This window comes from Ranitomeya imitator, chromosome 3, assembly GCF_032444005.1.
Source record: "Ranitomeya imitator isolate aRanImi1 chromosome 3, aRanImi1.pri, whole genome shotgun sequence".
In the NCBI taxonomy this organism is placed as follows: domain Eukaryota; kingdom Metazoa; phylum Chordata; class Amphibia; order Anura; family Dendrobatidae; genus Ranitomeya; species Ranitomeya imitator.
Window position 1 is genome coordinate 364,549,820 of NC_091284.1, and position 23,144 is coordinate 364,572,963.

Here is a 23,144-nt window from a genome sequence, read left to right on the forward strand (position 1 = left end):
TGCTGATGGAGAAATTCAACCTCTTAGCTTTGTCATGGCTAGGAGGAAATGGTTTTACTTGTCCACATCTGAGGGACTGAGGGCTGGCTGCCGTGCTTAGACGGAGTTGAGTGTGGTGTCCCCGGCAAACTGCTGGTCTGTGAGGAAGGTGCAGGTGGAGATGTTATGTTGCCTTGATCAAAATGTGGTGTCGATGTCGGAGAGCACTCAACACAAGCAGGTGTTTCCATTAGCAAATGTCCTGATGACCTGCCAATCACACTGGCTGTTGCGGGTAAAGAGGTGGAAGGTCTGCATCCAAAACCATGTGCGACTGCTGTCCCCACAGTCACAGAGGATGAAGAGGACGCCGATGCACTTGATGGGGCAGACGGTGGTTGACCAGGCCCACTAGGCCGCATTGTAGCACAGTGAGCTTCCCACTGCAACTTATGCCTCATATCCATGTGTCGGTTCATGCACGAAGTACTCAAGCTAGTAATTTTTTGGCCTCTACTGAGATTTTGTTGACAAATCTTACAGACAACATGAGTTGGGTCATCCTTTGCGATGTCAAAAAATGCCCAGGCTATGCAAGGCTTAGAGCCCGTGCGACCTGAAGAGCCACCACGACTTCTGGTCTGAGGCACAGTTGGGGTTGAGGATGCAGGTATTGATGTGCTTCCAGTACTCCGTCTCTGTCCAGGACAGCGCACCGTTACCTCGTTACTAGCATCCTCCTCCACCTCCTCTGCTGACCTCATGGACTGGCGGACTTGGGGTTGACTGTAAGTGGGGTCTACAACCTCATCATCATCATCCTGTGTGTTCTCACATCCGTCATCCTCAGAGCCAACCTCTTCCTGCCCTGACCGAAAAGTCAAGTTTTCGTTCCAATCAGGTATCTCAGTCTCATCATCATCTTCCTCATTGTCTCCACCAACAGGAGTTACAGTTTGGGAACGAGGGTATACATTATGCTAAGAACCTTCTTCATCTGGGCCTGGATTCGTCTCACAAAGATTCTGGGCATCAGTGCAGATCATTTCCTCATCTGGATTCACAGAAGCTCTGGAGCTGACCTCCGATTCCTAGGCTATAGTATGCGTAAACAGCTCTACAGAATCAACCAAGTGTGTTACCCCATGCTCAGACGGGCAGCTGGAGACTTGGGAGCTGTGAGGAAGCAAGTGCGATTGGGGTGACAACTCTGAGGACTGGAGTAGTTGTGATGTTGAAGTTGACATGGAGGAAAGCCCACTTGAATGAGCACTTGATATCCGTTCAAGCACCTGCTGTTTTTGTGCCTCATCTGGAATTTTTGGCAATGCTTGTAGAAGTAGACATCTTACTTTGGCTGGAAGATGGTCTTTCTTCTGCAGATGTTACTGTTGCTTTACCAAGTACCCCATGGACACAACCTTTTTTCCCTTTCCAGCACACCTAATCTCTTTTCCACCAGCAGCAGGCCTTTTGCCACTCATTTTAGTGCTTAACTAATTGGCAACTCCCACCAAGGCCAAATCTGAAAGGAGTTTGTATGTTCTCACGTGTTTGCGTGGGTTTCCTCCCGGAACTTCGGTTTCCTCCCACATTCCAAAAGACATACTAATAGGGAATTTAGATTGTGAACCCCATAGGGGACAGCAGTGATAACGTGTGCAAACTGATAAGTGCTGTGAAATATGTTGGCGCCATATAAAAAAAGAGATTATTATTATTATTAACCCCTTCATGACCCAGACTATTTTGACCTTAATGACCTGGCCGTTTTTTGCAATTCTGACCAGTGTCCCTATGAGGTAATAACTCAGGAATGCATCAACGGATCCTAGCAGTTCTGAGATTGTTTTTTGTGACATGTTTGGCTTCATGTTAGTGGTAAATTTAGGTCAATAAATTCTGCGTTTATTTGTGATAAAAACGGAAATTTGGCGAAAATTTTGAAAATTTCGCAATTTTCACATTTTTAATTTTTATTCTGTTAAACCAGAGAGTTATGTGATACAAAATAGTTAAAAAATAACATTTCCCACATGTCTACTTTACATCAGCACAATTGTGGAAACAAAATTTTTTTTGCTAGGAAGTTATAAGGGTTAAAATTTGACCAGCAATTTCTCATTTTTACAACGACATTTACAAAACTATTTTTTTTAAGGACCACCTCACATTTGAAGTCATTTTGAGAGGCCTATATGGCTGAAAATACTCAAAAGTGACACCATTCTAAAAACTGCACCTCTCAAGGTGCACAAAACCACATTCAAGAAGTTTATTAACCCTTCAGGTGCTTCACAGCAGCAGAAGCAACATGGAAGAATAAAATGAACATTTAAGTTTTTAGTCACAAAAATGATTTTTCAGCAACAATTTTTTTATTTTCCCAATGGTAAAATGAGAAACTGAACCACGTAAGTTGTTGTCCAATTTGTCCTGAGTACGCTGATACCTCATATGTAGGGGTAAACCACTGTTTTGGCGCACGGCAGGGCTTTTAAGGGAAGGAGCGCCATTTGACTTTTTGAATGAAAAATTGGCTCCACTCTTTAGCGGACACCATGTCGCGTTTGGAGAGCCCCCGTGAACCTAAAAATTGGAGCTCCCCCACAAGTGACCCCATTTTGGAAACTAGACACCCAAAGGAACTTATCTAGATGCATAGTGAGCACTTTAAACCCTCATATGCTTCACAAATTGATCCGTAAAAATGAAAAAGTACTTTTTTTAACAAAAAAATTATTTTAGCCTCAATTTTTTCATTTTTACATAGGCAACAGGATAAAATGGATCCTAAAATTTGTTGGGCAATTTCTCCTGAGTACACCGACACCTCACATGTGGGGGTAAACCACTGTTTGGGCACATGGTAAGGCTCGGAAGGGAAGGAGCGCCATTTGACTTTTTGAATGAAAAATTATCTCCATCGTTAGCGGACACCATGTCGCGTTTGGAGAGCCCCTGTGTGCCTAAACATTGAATCTCCCCCACAAGTGACCCCATTTTGGAAACTAGACGCCCCAAGGAACTTATCTAGATGCATAGTGAGCACTTTAAACCCCCAGGTGCTTCACAGAAGTTTATAACGCAGAGCCATGAAAATAAAAAATAATTTTTCTTTCCTCAAAAATTATATTTTAGCCTGGAATTTCCTATTTTTCCAAGGGTAATAGGAGAAATTGGACCCCAAGTGTTGTTGTACAGTTTCTCCTGAGTACGCTGATACCCCATATGTGGGGGTAAACCACTGTTTGGGTGCACGGCAGGGCTCTGAAGGGAAGGCACGCCATTTGGCTTTTTAAATGGAAAATTAGCTCCAATCATTAGCGGACACCATGTCGCGTTTGGAGAGCCCCTGTGTGCCTAAACATTGAAGATACCCCAAAAATGACCCCATTTTGGAAACTAGACCCCCAAAGGAACTAATCTAGATATGTGGTGAGCACTTTGAACCCCCAAGTACTTCACAGAAGTTTATAACTCAGAGCCATGAAAATAAAAAAAAGAAATTTCATTTCTCAAAAATGATTTTTTTAGCCGGCAATTTTTTATTTTCCCAAGAGTAGCAGGAGAAATTTGACCACAAAAGTTGTTGTCCAGTTTTTCCTGAGTACGCTGATACCCCATATGTGGGGGTAAACCACTTTGATGGAATGCTCTGCGGGCGTCACGTCGCGTTTGCAGAGCCCCTGATGTGCCTAAACAGTAGAAACTCCCCACAAGTGACCCCATTTTGGAATCTAGACTCCCAAAGGAACTTATCTAGATGTGTGGTGAGCACTTTGAACCCCAAAGTGCTTCACAGAAGTTTATAACACAGAGCCGTGAAAATAATAAATACGTTTTCTTTCCTCAAAAATAATTTTTAGCCCAGAAGTTTTTATTTTCCCAAGGGTTGCAGGAGAAATTGGATGGCAAAAGTTGTTTTCCAGTTTCTCCTGAGTTTGCCGATACCCCATGTGTGGGGGTAAACCACTGTTTGGGCACACGTCGGGGCTCAGAAGGGAAGTAGTGACTTTTGAAATGCAGACTTCGATGGAATGCTCTGTGGGCGTCACGTTGCGTTTGCAGAGACCCTGATGTGGCTAAACAGTAGAAATCCCCCACAAGTGACCCCATTTTAGAAACTAGATCCCGAAAGGAACTTATCTAGATGTGTGGTGAGCACTTTGAACCCCCAAGTGCTTCACAGAAGTTTATAATGCAGAGCCGTGAAAATAACAAATACGTTTTCTTTCCTCAAAAATAATTTTTTAGCCCAGAATTTTTTATTTTCCCAAGGGTTACAGGAGAAATTGGACCGCTAAAGTTGCTGTCCAGATTCTCCTGAGTACGCCGATACCCCATGTGTGGGGGTAAATCACTGTTTGGGCACACGTCGGGGCTCAGAAGGGAAGTAGTGACTTTTGAAATGCAGACTTTGATGGAATGGTTTGCGGGTGTCACGTTGCGTTTGCAGAGGCCCTGGTATGTCTAAACAGTAGAAACTCCCCACAAGTGACCCTATTTTGGAAACTAGACCCCCCAAGGAACTTATCTAGATGTGTGGTGAGCACTTTGAACCCCCAAGTGCTTCACAGACGTTTACAACGCAGAGCCGTGAAAATAAAAAAATCATTTTTCTTTCCTCAAAAATGATGTTTTAGCAAGCAATTTTTTATTTTCACAAGGGTAACTGGAGAAATTGGACCCCAATAATTGTTGCGCAGTTAGTCCTGAGTATGCTGGTACCCAATATGTGGGGTTAAACCACTGTTTGGGCACACGTTGGGGCTCGGAAGTGAGGGAGCACCATTTGACTTTTTGAATACAAGATTGGCTGGAATCAATGGTGGCGCCATGTTGCGTTTGGAGACCCCTGATGTGCCTAAACAGTGGAAACCCCTCAATTCTACCTCCAACACTAACCCCAACACACCCCTAACTCTAATCCCAACTGTAGCCATAACCCTAATCACAACCCTAACCCCAACACACCCCTAACCACAACCCTAACCCCAACCCTAATTCCAACCCTAACCCTAAGGCTATGTGCCCACTTTGCGGATTCGTGTGAGATTTTTCAGCAACATTTTTGAAAAATCCGTGGGTAAAAGGCACTGCGTTTTACCTGTGGATTTACCGCGGTTTTCCAGTGTTTTTTTGTGCGGATTTCACCTGCGGATTCCTATTGAGGAACAGGTGTAAAACGCTGCGGAATCCGCACAAAGAATTGACACGCTTCGAAAAATACAACGCAGCGTTTCGCATGGTATTTTCCGCACCATGGGCACAGCGGATTTGGTTTTCCATAGGTTTACTTGGTACTGTAAACCTGATGGAACACTGCTGCGAATCCGCAGTGGCCAATCCGCTGCAGATCCGCAGCCAAATACGCACAGCGTGCACATAGCCTAATTCTAAAGGTATGTGCACACACTGCGGAAAACGCTGCGGATCCGCAGCAGTTTCCCATGAGTTTACAGTTCAATGTAAACCTATGGGAAACAAAAATCGCTGTGCACATGCTGCAGAAAAACTGCACGTAAACGCAAGGGTTTACATTCCGCAGCATGTCACTTCTTTCTGCGGATTCCGCAGCGGTTTTACAACTGCTCCAATAGTAAACTGCAGTTGTAAAACCGCAGCGAAATGCGCAGAAAAACCGCGGTAAATACGCAATAAATTTATAAAATCCACTGCGGAAAAATCCGCAGAGGACCAGAATACGTGTGCACATACCGAAACCCTAACCCTAACCCTAACCCTAGTTCTTACCCCAACCTTAGTGGAAGAAAAAAAAATTATTTATTTTATTATTGTCCCTACCTATGGGGGTGAAAAGGGGGGGGGTCATTTAGTATTTTTTTTATTTTGATCACTGTGATAGGTTTTATCACAGTGATCAAATGCACTTGAAACGAATCTGCCAGCCGGCAGATTCGGCGGGTGCACTGCGCATGTGCCCGCCATTTTGGAAGATGGCGGCGCCCATGGAGAAGACAGACGGACCCCGGGAGGCTCGGTAAGTATGATGGGGTGGATCGGAGCATGGGGGGTGGATTGGAGCGCGGGGGGGTGGATCGGAGCACGGGGGGTTGGATCGGAGCACGGGGGGTGGATTGGAGTAAGGGGGGGTGGATTGGAGCACCGGGGGTGGATTGGAGCACCGGGGGAGCGGACAAGAGCACGGGGGGAGCGGACAGGAGGACGGAGGGGAGCGGAACTCTATGTACAGGACAGATCGGTGGCTTGGGGGGCGATCGGTGGGGTGGGGTGGGGGCACATCAGTGTATCCAGCCATGGCCGATGATATTGCAGCATCAGCCATGGCTGGATTATAATATTTCACCAGTTTTAATAGGTAAAATATTACAAATCGCTCTGATTGGCAGTTTCACTTTCAACAGCCAATCAGAGTGATCATAGCCATGGGGGGCTGTACTACCACTCCCCCTGTCCCTGCAGATCGGGTGAAATTGGAGTTAACCCTTTCACCGGATCTGCAGGGACGCGATCTTTCCATGACTCCACATAGGCGTCATGGGTCGGATTGGCACCGACTTTCATGACGCCTACGTGGCGTCATGGGTCGGGAAGGGGTTAATCATCCCAGATTGAATGTATCAGATGGTAGAGCAGTGGTGAAGAGTTTCCTTAAAAACTACCCACACATGTCAGTGCTGCTGCTGAAAGTGGGGGCAGTATGTGCGTCCTTTCGGAGTTCTCACCCTGCTGCTTGCCTGTCTGCACAGCAGAGTCAGTTCTGCCTTCCTGCTCACCGGCTGATATGCAACGTACCAACAAGTTGGAATTCCACCTTGCATATGCTGGAGAGACTGTGTGAGCAGCAGCAGGCAATTGTTGCAGTTTCAGCTGCAGCTTGCACAGATGAGTCACACTGCAAAACAACGCCACTTCATCAATATGTGGGCCTCCATGCGAGACATGTGCTGTGTTGCGCAGCTTTGAATATTCCACCAATATGGCCAGTACTGATGATGCCATCAGCGTTATTATATCATTTATATGCCTGTTGGAAAAGCAATTCAATTCATTATGTACGAGGTAGTGGCACAAGAGAAAGGGGAGCAGGAAGAGGAGAAGCGGCAATTCACGTCCTTATCAGGTATGTCATCTACACATAGCTTGGAGGGTGAGTTACTGTCCCAACACTGGTCAGGTACCCAACTGTACAGGCAGGGGACAATTTGGGAGCATGATAATGAGGAGGCAGAGGAGGAGGAACAACTGTTTTCACAGCAGAGTGGTGCTCAAATCAGCCTATGGGCATCACTGGGCATGGCTGGGAGGATGCAGAGTAGATAGATGAAAACCTCCCTTTGAGGACAGCTTGTCATTGTCTTTAGGCAGACTGACTCACATGAGCCAATGCATGCTGCAGTGCCTGCGGAATGACGACCAATTCTGTGATATGTGGTTCACAACCTGGTCTGTGACATGAGGCGACCATCTAGGCTGAAAACCATGGGCGAATGAAGTGCCGTGAGCCTCAGTGACTAGCAGTGATGTCATTGAGGTTACCGCAGGTCACTGAATCTGTGTTTGCACAGTTCATTGTAAGCTGGGAAGATAAACTTCAATGAGATCACCGTGAGCAGCATGACAAAATGCTCATGGTGCTCGCGGTAATCTCATGTGCTGGTGGGAATGTAGCCTCAGTGTCCTGTGGTAACCTCAATGACATCACCGCAAGTCACTGAAGCTGTGCTGGCAGCACTTGATTCTCCCATGGTTTTCAGCCTGAACTGTTGCATCACGTCACTGTCCAGCTTGTAAACCACATATCGCACACATGGATTACAGCTTGGGATATCTTCACTTCGTACAGGTGAGGGACATGGTTGTTATTTTTCATTTTTTACAGGGGACAAGGGCTTCAATGAATTTTGTGTAAGGTGAGCATCATGGTTGTTTATAATTTTTTAATTATTTTATGTTTTTACAGGTGACAAGGGCTTCAATACAATGGGCGTAAGGTGAGTATAACTTTGTTTGTTATTTTTAAATAAATTTGCAAAACAGGGTGTGGATTTTTAAATTGGATAAAGGATTTTATTTATGCTGTGTGGTTATTTCCAAACTTAATATAGGGTTAGTAATGGGGGCATCTTATAGATGCCTCTCCATTACTAACCCATGGGCTGAATGTCACCTGACAATGCAGTGGTGACATCAACCCCATGAATACTACCCCACTTTCCACCGCCACAGGGCGAGTGGGAAGAGCAGGTTAAAGCTCCCGAATTGGCGCATCTAATAAATGCGCCTTTCGGGGGTCAGCTCTGGGCTTCTATTTTAATCTGGGTGGGCAAATAGCCATGACCCCTTACAAGCCTGAGAATACCAGCCCCCGTGGTATCCCATGGCAAACAATATACGAACCACTAGCTGCCACTAGCTATCCAGGTGGTAGTACTACCAAATGAAGTCTACAGTTAGACACATTTGTCTTCAGAAAGCTTATTAGTGCAAAGAAGCAGAGTTCATTATAGAATATATGACACATCACTCATCTCAGACACAGCAGGATGATGTTACCTCTAACAGAAGAGGCAATTTGCATACCTCTAACAGTGACACTGTCTTTTTGACTCAATATTCTGCACAGAAAAGTCTGTCTGATCAGTTGACTAAGAGGGTTTTTTGAACTTTTTTAATTGAAAAAATCATGAAGTCTGTAAGTGTATTATTTAAATGGCTGTTGGTAACTTCCATGTTACCATCTATTTCTATGTAAAGGTCACTTTGATATTGCTAAGGGTAAGTTTATGTAAAAGTTATTGAAAAGGGTTGGATACATTCTTAGGAGTTATACACACTTGGGTTAACTTAGGTTAATCAGAGTACCTGTGATTTGTGGCAAATTGATTCTACTCATATCAAATTTTGGAAATGCTGGAGAGACAATTGAAGGCCATTATTCAGAGTGGAGAACTGTGGGGGGGGGCATCATACTAAGTAAAGGTACCGTCACACTAGACAATATCGCTAGCGATCCGTGACGTTGCAGCGTCCTCGCTAGCGATATCATCCAGTGTGACAGGCAGCAGCGATCAGGCCCCTGCTGTGCTGTCGCTGGTCGGGGAAGAAAGTCCAGAACTTTATTTGGTCGCTGGACTCCCCGCAGACATCGCTGAATCGGCGTGTGTGACACCGATTCAGCGATGTCTTCACTGGTAACCAGGGTAAACATCGGGTAACTAAGCGCAGGGCCGCGCTTAGTAACCCGATGTTTACCCTGGTTACCATCCTAAAAGTAAAAAAAAACAAACACTACATACTTACCTACAGCCGTCTGTCCTCCAGCGCTGTGCTCTGCACTCCTCCTGTACTGGCTGTGAGCGTCGGTCAGCCGGAAAGCAGAGCGGTGACGTCACCGCTCTGCTTTCCGGCCGCTGTGCTCACAGCCAGTACAGGAGGAGTGCAGAGCACAGCGCTGGAGGACAGACAGCGGTAGGTAAGTATGTAGTGTTTGTTTTTTTTTACTTTTAGGATGGTAACCAGGGTAAACATCGGGTTACTAAGCGCGGCCCTGCGCTTAGTTACCCGATGTTTACCCTGGTTACCGGCATCATTGGTCGCTGGAGAGCTGTCTGTGTGACAGCTCTCCAGCGACCAAACAGCGACGCTGCAGCGATCCGGATCGTTGTCGGTATCGCTGCAGCGTCGCTAAGTGTGACGGTACCTTAAGAGACTGTGAGGGGTGGGATTTGGATGTTTCGCCCCCAGCAGTTCGCCCCCAGCAGTTCGCTGCTGGGGGCGAACTGCTGGGGCGAGCTGCTGGGGGTGAACTGCAGGGGGTTAAACATCCTATAATCGTGAGGGGCAATTACAATTAATGATGGAATGTATACAAAAAAGATACATATATTTGTACCGTGTTAGCCAGTAGATAGAAAAATATTTAGGATTGAGAATCCTCAGTGGTTGATACATTTATGTCTTTTTGCGTCAATTAAGGAATTTGCTCCTCAGACCTTGTGGGGGCATCACAGCACGGAGCCAGACCCTAATCAGAGGACAATAAAACATTCACACTCCTTAGCAGTGAACTGTTCCAATATTTATGGACACAACAGTTTATCCCTCTCCCATAATGATAGTTTTGCTTCAAGTCACTTGTCTTATCTATTGCATTATTTCTGTGCTATGTTGTTTATAAATATGTGATTCTTCATTTTTGTATTAGTCTAGCCTGATGAAGAGACCTCAGGAGTCTTGAAAGCTTGCAATTTGTTACCATCTTTTCAGCTAGCCATTAATAGGTATCAATCACTGAGGACAACAATCCTAAATATCTTTCTGAGGGACTGTAGAAACCATAATACTAAGTAAAGGATTGTCAGTTTTGCCTGCGCTAGTTATTAAAAATAGAACAGACCCCAAGTAATTTTTTTATTTACTGTATTTATTTACATCACAGAAACCGGCTAATGAATATTCCTATTGGTGGCACCTACTCTCTCTGTTTTCAGTACAGCAGGCATAGGCTGATGGGAGTAATACTCTATCATCAGCCGATGCCTGAGATCAGAGGTAAACTTTTTACTGGGGGTCACAGCTTCTGGCTCGCGCTGTCATCTGACTGTGGGAACCACAGCTCTCTGAACCAGCAGTAATGATATTACTTCCGATCAGAGTCACCAGTGTTTCTCGCGCTGTCATACAGATGACAGCGTGGGAAGCACCCGATGTTTGGGGTGCTGAAGCCAAACAATAATGCGGACTTCCTTGAGAAGGGCTTGTTTGGAGTCCGTGCTAAAATACTTAGTGTTCGGTACAGACGCTGAACTTTATTGTTGCCATCTTTCTGAGTAAAAGACTGTGGGGTCATCATAATAAATGAGGGTCTGAGTGGGGACATAATACTAAGGGAGGAGCTGTGTGGACCATCATACTATGTAAGTGCCATAATTCTGTGGCTAGAATAAAAATGTGGACATTGTGGGGGCATCATGATGTGGGAGTATTACACTGTGTTGGAGGAATACTGTAGGTATTATGCCTTGCTGGAAGCACTATAGAGTCATCATACTATTTATGACTCCATTAGACTATTCCTGTGGGGTTCTTAAGAGACATTACAAAAGTAACATGCCATTGTGACCTACTGTGAAAATATAATAATTTGGGCTAAAACAACCCTTTTTAATGTTTCATTTTAATTTCACATCCACTTTGCTCTGATAAATGTGAAGAAAAGCTAAAAACCTGTGAGGGATGCTGTTTTTAATATTAGGTAATTATGGAATGTTTAAGGTATGTTGGACCCTCAAATACACTTCAAAATTGAATTGGTCACTGAAAAATAAGTTTTGGAAACTTCCTGGAAAATGTCAAAATTATGAGAAAGTTTTGAATCTTCTAACATTCTAAAAATCAAATTTTAAAAATGTGAAAAATTTATGCTGAAAAAAGTATGTAAGTTAAATTAAATTATAATTAAATTTTGAAATTAAGGCATAGTAATTATTATTTTTAACCATTTAAATTAATATCAATACCTGTTTTAAAGGGCATAAAATAAAAAATTAGAAAATTGCTAATTTGTCCACTTAGTTGTATGTTGATTTTTTTCAGAAATAAACTGATTGTATCGATTTAAGTTTTCTGTTAGCATAAAGTATAATGCATTACGAAAAAACTCAAATACAAAAAATATGTGAATCACCTACAGATATGTAAAGGCTGTCCAAAGTTATTTCTACATAAAGGGACACACACCAGATTTGAAAGATGGCACTTAAGGTACCGTCACACATAACGATTTCTTTAACGATATCGTTGCTTTTTGTGACGTAGCAATGATATCGTTAACAAAATCGTTATGTGTGACAGCGACCAACGATCAGGCCCCTGCTGGAAGATCGTTGGTCGCTGGGAATGATCAGGACCTTTTTTTTGGTCGCTGATCACCCGCTGTCATCGCTGAATCGGCATGTGTGACGCCGATCCAGCGATGTGTTCACTGGTAACCATGGTAAATATCGGGTTACTAAGCGCAGAACCGCACTTAGTAACCCGATATTTACCCTGGTTACCATTGTAAAAGTAAAAAAAAAAAAGGACATACTCACATTCCGTTGTCTGTCACGTCTCCCGGCATCAGCTTCCCACACTGACTGTGTCAGCGCCGGCCGGCCGTAAAGCAGAGCACAGCGGTGACGTCATGACATCACCGCTGTGCTCTGCTTTACGGCCGGCCGGCGCTGACAGTCAGTGCGGGAAGGTGACGGCGGGGGATGTGACAGACACCGGAATGTGAGTATGTTGTAGTTTTTTTTTTTACATTTACAATGGTAACCAGGGTAAACATCGGGTTACTAAGCGCGGCCCTGCACTTAGTAACCCAATGTTTACCCTGGTTACCCGGGGACTGCGGCATCGTTGGTCGCTGGAGAGCTGTCTGCGTGACAGCTCTCCAGATACCACACAACGACTTACCAACGATCACGGCCAGGTCGTCTCACTTGTTGTGATCGTTGGTAAATCGTTTAGTGTAACGGTACCTTTAGTCAAGAAGGTGAAAACTGGCTATGATGGAAAGTTGTTAATGTAGGAGTATAACAGACAAGTGTTAACAGAGTAATTATTTCTCTGTAATGCAATTAAACTTAACATAGAAAACGTATGTACAGTATAAGAACTGTATTGAGATAAAAACCAAAGAGATACAGGATTTCAGGAAATAGAAATTCATTCAAGATGCAGAGAAATCCTGATTTGCAGGCAAACCTGGCAGTGAACTGTGAACAGACTAGATGAACAAAAAGAACAGTGATTGAACAATGCAGATCATAATCTATTCAACAGTCTGAAACAGACACAGGAGAACTGAAACAAGCACCCAACTAATTCCAGAGTTTCATTAAGACAGACACATACAGAGGGGGGTTTCTTCTATGACACCTGGATATTAAAGTCTATAATGGAGTCAGCCAACTGGTAAATGGAGCTTTTAAACACTTTCTGTGCTCCCCATTAATGTGTTTGACACTGATTAATTCTGGCAGGAGGGGAAAAATGAATGCAAGTGGTCAGCAAAATGTCCTGCCGTTTTCTTCTCTGCTTTAGTTTGAAACAAAATCACGATATATTTGTGCAGATAATGTGGTGACACAGAACTACATATAACTTTTCTACAATTTGCCTATTACATTATAAAGTTACTACTATGTGTAGCATGAGAATAATGTTAAGAAATAAATAGCAGAATACTCTTGCTGTGCAATCATTTCAAGCATTTCTTTGTATTAGTTATAGATTATATGCTGTTCAATACATAACCACATATAATGGGGAAATGTATTCATTTACAAGGTGAAGACAATAGTTCAAATTTTCCCAAATGAATTAAAATAGCACAGTTCTTATGATACATTTTGCACAACCTGCTTAACGGGTGCACATTAGCGATGAGCGAGTATACTCGTTGCTCGAGTTTTCCCGAGCACGCTCGGGTGTCCTCCGAGTATTTTGGCGTGCTCGGAGATTTAGTTTTCGTTGCCTCAGCTGCATTATTTGTGTCTGCTAGACAGGCTAAATACATGTGGGAATTCCCTAACAAACAGGCAGTCCCCACATGTATTCAGGCTGTCTAGCAGTCACAAATAATGCAGCTGCAGCTATGAAAACTAAATCTCCGGACACCGGAGCAGGCTCGGGAAAACCCGAGCAATGACTATACTCGCTCATCACTACTGCACATCTTAAATAAACTACAACTACCGTGTTTCCCCGAAAATAAGACCTACCCCAAAAATAAGCCCAGCAATGATTTTCCAGGATTTTTTTAGTATCCTCAAAATATAAGCCTTGCCCTAAATTTAAACACTGTTTGATGTCAGGTCTGACATTGGGGGACTGAGCAATTTCTCAGGGACCCACTATCTTAGGGGCAACCAGGATTTCTATTCTGAGTTTAAGACTGCTTAAGAACTTTTGAAGACATCCTGTTCATGTGACCATGATGTCACCAAAGGTGCTTTAACTGTGGGAGTCTATGGTAATTGAAGAAGAGTCAGGCTATTTTGTACTGTATGTGCAATGTGTACATATATGTTTATGCATGTGCAGTGTGTATATACATATATATATGAACAGTGTTTGTGTGAGTATATATGTTTGTATGTGCAGTATGAGGGCGTGTTGACATGATTATAATTGAATAAATGTCTATAAATGTGGATTGTTGTTCATAGAAAAAGCACATCCCCCAAAAATAAGCCCTAACCCATCTTTCTGAGCGACAATAAATATAAAACTCAGCTTTATTTTTAGGAAAACAACATAATTACAAATCTAAAAAAGTTGTTTTTCAGATTTACGTGTATTTGTCCAGTAAACTTAATTTGCATCAAATGTATTTGACTACAAATTTAATGTACGTTGTTATGGTCTGGAATCTCTCCCAAAGAAAAAAATATACAGTCACCAATCTTTGCTACACGGCCTCACTTCTGTTTGGTCATCTTGTTGGATTCAGTCTTCCTTGGGCAATCTTTAGCATCTTCTGGTACCTATCATCTTCAGTATCTTCTTGTGCCCGCCATCTTTGTGCCTCCAAGTGTTGACTGCAGTGTGATCCCTTAGAAGTAACATAGTAACATAGTAACATAGTTAGTAAGGCCGAAAAAAGACATTTGTCCATCCAGTTCAGCCTATATTCCATCATAATAAATCCCCAGATCTACGTCCTTCTACAGAACCTAATAATTGTATGATACAATATTGTTCTGCTCCAGGAAGACATCCAGGCCTCTCTTGAACCCCTCGACTGAGTTCGCCATCACCACCTCCTCAGGCAAGCAATTCCAGATTCTCACTGCCCTAACAGTAAAGAATCCTCTTCTATGTTGGTGGAAAAACCTTCTCTCCTCCAGACGCAAAGAATGCCCCCTTGTACCCGTCACCTTCCTTGGTATAAACAGATCCTCAGCGAGATATTTGTATTGTCCCCTTATATACTTATACATGGTTATTAGATCGCCCCTCAGTCGTCTTTTTTCTAGACTAAATAATCCTAATTTCGCTAATCTATCTGGGTATTGTAGTTCTCCCATCCCCTTTATTAATTTTGTTGCCCTCCTTTGTACTCTCTCTAGTTCCATTATATCCTTCCTGAGCACCGGTGCCCAAAACTGGACACAGTACTCCATGTGCGGTCTAACTAGGGATTTGTACAGAGGCAGTATAATGCTCTCATCATGTGTATCCAGACCTCTTTTAATGCACCCCATGATCCTGTTTGCCTTGGCAGCTGCTGCCTGGCACTGGCTGCTCCAGGTAAGTTTATCATTAACTAGGATCCCCAAGTCCTTCTCCCTGTCAGATTTACCCAGTGGTTTCCCGTTCAGTGTGTAATGGTGATATTGATTCCCTCTTCCCATGTGTATAACCTTACATTTATCATTGTTAAACCTCATCTGCCACCTTTCAGCCCAAGTTTCCAACTTATCCAGATCCATCTGTAGCAGAATACTATCTTCTCTTGTATTAACTGCTTTACATAGTTTTGTATCATCTGCAAATATCGATATTTTACTGTGTAAACCTTCTACCAGATCATTAATGAATATGTTGAAGAGAACAGGTCCCAATACTGACCCCTGCGGTACCCCACTGGTCACAGCGACCCAGTTAGAGACTATACCATTTATAACCACCCTCTGCTTTCTATCACTAAGCCAGTTACTAACCCATTTACACACATTTTCCCCCAGACCAAGCATTCTCATTTTGTGTACCAACCTCTTGTGCGGCACGGTATCAAACGCTTTGGAAAAATCGAGATATACCACGTCCAATGACTCACCGTGGTCCAGTCTATAGCTTACCTCTTCATAAAAACTGATTAGATTGGTTTGACAGGAGCGATTTCTCATAAACCCATGCTGATATGGAGTTAAACAGTTATTCTCATTGAGATAATCCAGAATAACATCCCTCAGAAACCCTTCAAATATTTTACCAACAATAGAGGTTAGACTTACTGGCCTATAATTTCCAGGTTCACTTTTAGAGCCCTTTTTGAATATTGGCACCACATTTGCTATGCGCCAGTCCTGCGGAACAGACCCTGTCGCTATAGAGTCACTAAAAATAAGAAATAATGGTTTATCTATTACATTACTTAGTTCTCTTAGTACTCGTGGGTGTATGCCATCCGGACCCGGAGATTTATCTATTTTAATCTTATTTAGCCGGTTTCGCACCTCTTCTTGGGTTAGATTGGTGACTCTTAATATAGGGTTTTCATTGTTTCTTGGGATTTCACCTAGCATTTCATTTTCCACCGTGAATACCGTGGAGAAGAAGGTGTTTAATATGTTAGCTTTTTCCTCGTCATCTACAACCATTCTTTCCTCACTATTTTTTAAGGGGCCTACATTTTCAGTTTTTATTCTTTTACTATTGATATAGTTGAAGAACAGTTTGGGATTAGTTTTACTCTCCTTAGCAATGTGCTTCTCTGTTTCCTTTTTGGCAGCTTTAATTAGTTTTTTAGATAAAGTATTTTTCTCCCTATAGTTTTTTAGAGCTTCAATGGTGCCATCCTGCTTTAGTAGTGCAAATGCTTTCTTTTTACTGTTAATTGCCTGTCTTACTTCTTTGTTTAGCCACATTGGGTTTTTCCTATTTCTAGTCCTTTTATTCCCACAAGGTATAAACCGCTTACACTGCCTATTTAGGATGTTCTTAAACATTTCCCATTTATTATCTGTATTCTCATTTCTGAGGATATTGTCCCAGTCTACCAGATTAAGGGCATCTCTAAGCTGTTCAAACTTTGCCTTCCTAAAGTTCAATGTTTTTGTGACTCCCTGACAAGTCCCCCTAGTGAAAGACAGGTGAAACTGCACAATATTGTGGTCGCTATTTCCTAAATGCCCAACCACCTGCAGATTTGTTATTCTGTCAGGTCTATTAGATAGTATTAGGTCTAAAAGTGCTGCTCCTCTGGTTGGATTCTGCACCAATTGTGAAAGATAATTTTTCTTGGTTATTAGCAGAAACCTGTTGCCTTTATGGGTTTCACAGGTTTCTGTTTCCCAGTTAATATCCGGGTAGTTAAAGTCCCCCATAACCAGGACCTCATTATGGGTTGCAGCTTCATCTATCTGCTTTAGAAGTAGACTTTCCATGCTTTCTGTTATATTTGGGGGTTTGTAACAGACCCCAATGAGAATTTTGTTACCATTTTTCCCTCCATGAATTTCAACCCATATGGACTCGACATCCTCATTCCCTTCGCTAATATCCTCCCTTAAAGTGGACTTTAGACAAGACTTTACATAGAGACAAACCCCTCCTCCTCTCCGATTTTTACGATCCTTTCTAAACAGACTGTAACCCTGTAAGTTAACTGCCCAGTCATAGCTTTCATCTAACCATGTCTCGGTTATTCCCACTATGTCAAAGTTACCTGTAGATATTTCTGCTTCTAGTTCTTCCATCTTGTTTGTCAGGCTTCTGGCGTTTGCGAGCATGCAGTTTAGAGGATTTTGTTTTGTTCCAATCTCCTCACTGTGGATTGTTTTAGAAATGTTCTTACCTCCCTTCTGAGTATGTTTTCCTGGGTCGTCTTTGTTCGAGTCTAATGTTTTTCTTCCCGCCCCCTCTTCTTCTAGTTTAACGCCCTCCTGATGAGTGTAGCGAGTCTTCTGGCGAATGTGTGTTTCCCAGGTTTGTTGAGGTGTAGTCCGTCTCTGGCGAGGAGTCCATCATACCAGTAATTCACACCGTGGTCCAGGAATCCAAATCCTTGTTGTCTGCACCATCGTCTTAGCCAGTTGTTTGCATCAAGGATCCTGTTCCATCTCCTGGTGCCATGCCCATCTACTGGAAGGATAGAAGAAAAAACTACCTGTGCATCCAGTTCCTTTACTTTCTTCCCCAACTCTTCAAAGTGTGTCCTTAAAAGTGTGGATTACAGTAGAATTAAAACCTGAAAGATGTATACAGACTGTGCCCTGCTACCTGCCACCATTGCACTCTAACAAGCATCTCTATTCTTCCAACAGGTATGTTTATCCAGCCTGCTCCCCTGCTTTGTCTGTCTATGAAGTGCACATAATACATCACCCAACTTTCCACAAAGACTTTCCTCTGCTCCTAGCATTCTCATGGTATGTTTATCCAGCCTGCTCCCCTGCTTTGTCTGTCTATGAAGTGCACATAATACATCACCCAACTTTCCACAAAGACTTTCCTCTGCTCCTAGCATTCTCATGGTATGTTTATCCAGCCTGCTCCCCTGCTTTGTCTGTCTATGAAGTGCACATAATACATCACCCAACTTTCCACACAGACTTTCCTCTGCTCCTAGCATTCTCATGGTATGCTTTTCAGCTAACCCCAGCTTACCCCAGTGTTATTTATGACCTTGTTTACTCAGGCCTGATTGTATGCATCTGGTCCACCCTTAATTCTCTGACCAAGATGAGCAGAGACCACTCCTCTCTGCTTCACACCTGAACGCACTTAGTTGTACATATATTGCATAGCAAAAGTCTGCAAGGACTTCAGTCTGCAGTGTGATCCCTTAGAAGTGTGTCCTTAAAAGTGTGTATTACAGTAGAATTAAAACCTGAAATGAACCTGAAGGGAACTGAAGGTAACTGGCCAGTCACTATAAACAATGTTTCTGTTTGTTTTCACATTCACCCCTATAATCCTTCACTTTATGCTACCTCCCCTAATCCCTACTCTTAGTAAGGAACTGTTCATCTCCTCTTCAATCCTCCCCATCCACCTCACCTCCTCCACAGAACTGTTCCTTAACATACAATCTTCTGTCTCCAAGCACAGACAGCCTCCTCATGCCCTCTCCTGCCCCCACTTGCTAACACTTTCTCTGCTCCTTCTTACTGCTGGTGATATCTCTCCAAATCCTGGTCCTCCTCACCATATTCCCACAATCATTTCTACCTCCAATCCACGCTTTATCACAAACTTCCGTAACGTCTCTAACCTTATACCCATTCGCCCAGCCCCCGCCTCCCCAGTCCCACTACCAGGAGCTCTGTGGAACGCTCGCTCTGTCTGCAACAAGCTCTCCTACATCCATGATCTTTTTGTTACTACCAAACTTTCCTTCCTCGCCATCACCGAAACCTGGCTCACCCCTTCTGACACAGTCTCCCCTGCTGCACTCTCTTACGGTGGCTTCCACCTTTCCTACACACCCCGCCCCAGCAGCAAGCATGGCGGAGGAGTTGGTTTTCTCCTGTCAGATAACTGCTCCTTCACCCCAATCCCACTGCCACCCTCTGTTACCTTCCCTTCCTTTGAGGTGCACTCTATGCGCATCTACTCCCCCACCAACCTCCAATTGGCTGTCATTTACCGCCCCCCAGGGCCAGCCACCACCTTCTTTGACCACTTCACCACCTGGCTACTTCATTTCCTTTCTGCGGACATTCCCACTATCATCATGGGCGACTTCAACATCCCCATTGACACTTCCCTCTCAGCTGCCACTAAACTTCTAACTCTCACTTCCTCCTTCGGCCTCACTCAATGGTCCTCTGCAGCCACTCACAAAGACGGTCACACACTGGACCTCATCTTCACCCGCCTCTGCTCTCTATCTAACCTCTCTAACTTACCTCTTCCACTCTCTGACCACAACTTTCTCACATTCTCATCTCTCTCCACTCCATGTCTACAATCCCCACCCCACAAACTTTCACACCCTCGCAGAAGTCTTAAACATCTTGACCTGCATTCATTCTCTGAATCCCTCCTCCCCCTCACAGGCATAAGTTCCTTACACAATGCGGATGACGCTGCTGCTCTATATAACACCACAATAGCTGCAGCTTTGGAATCTGCTGCCCCACTTACACATACCAAAGCTCGCAAAATCAACAGACAGCCCTGGCACACCAGCCTGACCAAAGAACTGAGGCGAGCTTCCAGGGCTGCTGAGCGCAGATGGAAAAGATCCCACTCCAATGAGCACTTCATCGCATTCAAACAATCCCTCACTACTTTCAGGACCACACTCGCCACAACTAAACAAACGTACTTCTCATCTCTCATATCCTCTCTCTCTCACAACCCTAAACAGTTATTCAACACCTTCAATTCTCTCCTCCGTCCCCCAGCACCTCCTCCCTCCCCACTTATCTCCGCTGAAGACTTTGCCTCATTTTTCAAGCAGAAGATTGATAGCATTAGAGACAGTTTTGGTCAACAACCCCCAGAGCCCTTCCTCCCAATTTCCCAGCCCTCCGCCTCCAAAACCAACTTCTCCACCATTACAGAAGATCGACATTCCACTCTACTCTCAAGATCGCATCTCACCACCTGTGCACTTGACCCACTCCCATCCCACCTCATCCCAAACCTCACCACAGTCTTCATCCCAACCCTAACCCATCTCTTCAACCTATCACTAACAACTGGTGTTTTCCCCTCAAGCTTTAAACATGCCTCCATCACACCTATCCTCAAAAAGCCCTCTCTTGACCCATCCTCTGTATCTAGCTATCGCCCTATATCACTTCTCCCCTATGCCTCCAAACTACTGGAACAACACATTTACCTTGAACTGTCCTCCCATCTCTCTTCTTGCTCCCTCTTTGACCGCCTAGAATCTGGCTTCCGGTCACACCATTCCACCGAAACTGCCCTAACTAAAGTCACCAATGACCTCTTAACCGCCAAGAGCAAGCGACACTACTCTATCCTCCTCCTCCTCGACCTGTCGGCTGCCTTTGACACAGTGGACCATTCCCTATTATTACAAACCCTCTCATCCCTTGGCATCGCAGACTTGGCCCTATCCTGGATCTCATCATACCTAACAGACAGGACATTCAGCGTCTCCCACTCACACACCACCTCCTCACCTCGCCCCTTATCTGTCGGAGTCCCACAAGGTTCAGTTCTTGGGCCCTTGCTCTTCTCCATTTACACCTTTGGCCTGGGACAGCTCATAGAATCTCATGGCTTTCAGTATCACCTTTACGCTGACGACACACAGATCTACATCTCTGGACCAGATATCACCTCCCTTCTAACCAGAATCCCTCAATGTCTGTCTGCTATTTCATCCTTCTTCTCCACTAGATTTCTAAAACTTAACATGGACAAAACGGAATTCATCATCTTTCCCCCATCTCACGCGACCCCCCCAACGAACCTATCCATTACAGTAAATGGCTGCCCACTCTCCCCAGTCCCACAAGCTCGCTACCTCGGGGTAATCCTTGACGCTGATCTCTCCTTCAAACCACATATCCAAGCCCTTTCCACTTCCTGCCACTTTCAACTCAAAAATATTTCACGAATCCGTTCATCCCTCAACCATGAATCTGCAAAAACCCTAGTCCATGCCCTCATCATCTCTCGCTTTGACTACTGCAACCTCCTGCTCTGTGGCCTCCCCTCTAACACTTTTGCACCCCTCCAATCTATTCTAAACTCTGCTGCCCGACTAATCCACCTGTCCCCCCGCTATTCCCCGGCCTCTCCCCTCTGTCAATCCCTTCACTGGCTCCCCATTGCCCAGAGACTCCACTAAAAAACCCTTACCATGACGTACAAAGCCATCCACAACCTGTGTCCTCCATACATCTGTGACCTCGTCTCCAGGTACTTACCTACCCGCAACCTCCGATCCTCACAAAATCTCCTTCTCTACTCCCCTCTTATCTCCTCTTCTCACAATCGTATACAAGATTTCTCTCGCGTATCACCCCTACTCTGGAACCCTCTACCACAACACATCAGACTCTCGCCTACCATCAAAACCTTCAAAAAGAACCTGAAGACCCACCTCTTCAGACAAGCCTACAACCTGCAGTAACCACCGATCGACCAAACCGCTGCATGACCAGCTCTACCCTCACCTACTGTATTCTCACCCATCACTTGTAGATTGTGAGCCTTCGCGGACAGGGTCCTCATTCCTCCTGTACCAGTTATGACTTGTATTGTTTAAGATTATTGTACTTGTTTTTATTATGTATACCCCTCCTCACATGTAAAGCGCCATGGAATAAATGGCGCTATAACAATAAATAATAATAATAATAATAATAAAATGTTTTAATAATAAATGATTGCCTCACTTGCCAGCAATGTCATGATATAAAGGTTGAAGCACTTCATAAAGTGAAACAAATTGAAGGAAATTGCAAATAAAATTGAATTTGTGTGAATCATTTTTTTTATTTAAATTTGAAACAAGTTATAATTCATCAGATTTTGAAGAGTTTGTTCAAGGATGTGGATATAATTTAAACAGTACAGATCATCCAAGTTTCTTGAAATTTATGTACCCACGTACTTAATTGCGTTTGTCTGCCACTTAACCCCTTAAACTCCAATGACAGACATAGCATGTCATTAGCAGGTGTGAGTTCACACATCATGATGTGCTATGTCTGTCATGGATTAAAACTGTCACTGTGTGAAAACACACAGTGGCAGCTCTTTGCCAACTAGCGGTCAATTACCAATTTCAGCAGTCCCTGATTGCTGTGATTGGTCAGTCAATCTGACTGACTGATCACAGCATGTGATCACCAGGAAGTGCTGAAATATCAGCACTTCTAGCACTATCATTGGCGGAACCTCGATACGGCTGATAGTCGGGCCCCTACAGTAACGGCCAGGGCCAGTACCCACTCCACTTCTGGCTGATTAACCTTCCAGATGCCACTATCAATAGTGAATGTGACTTTTCTTAGGTTGGGAGAGGGAGTAGACTCCCTCTCTCACCCCCATCGGCACCCTTGCAACCAAATAAAGGGGAGCTGATAGTTGTGAAACAATGACCTCCTGGTGTGCTAAGTATGGTGGCTTGTTAGACCCAGTCATAGGCAGGCAGGCTGGGTCAAAAGTAGCTATCTTCCTATGTAATATGACAGGTCTCATGCATTGCAGTGCAGGTGCATTGCAATGCTTGAGAACAGTGAACAAAGTGCTAAAAGTTAAATTCCCATAAAGGGACTATGTTAAAAAGGAAAAGAAAATTTAAGAAGATTGAAAAATGTCTTTAAAGCTAAAAAAAGCTAAAAATTAAGAACAAAAAATATTACCTAAATAAATTCACATACATATGTAAAAACAAAAATAAAGAAAAAAGTACACAAAATTGGTATCACTGTGTCAGGAACGACCCAATCTATAAAACTGTGAAATAGTTA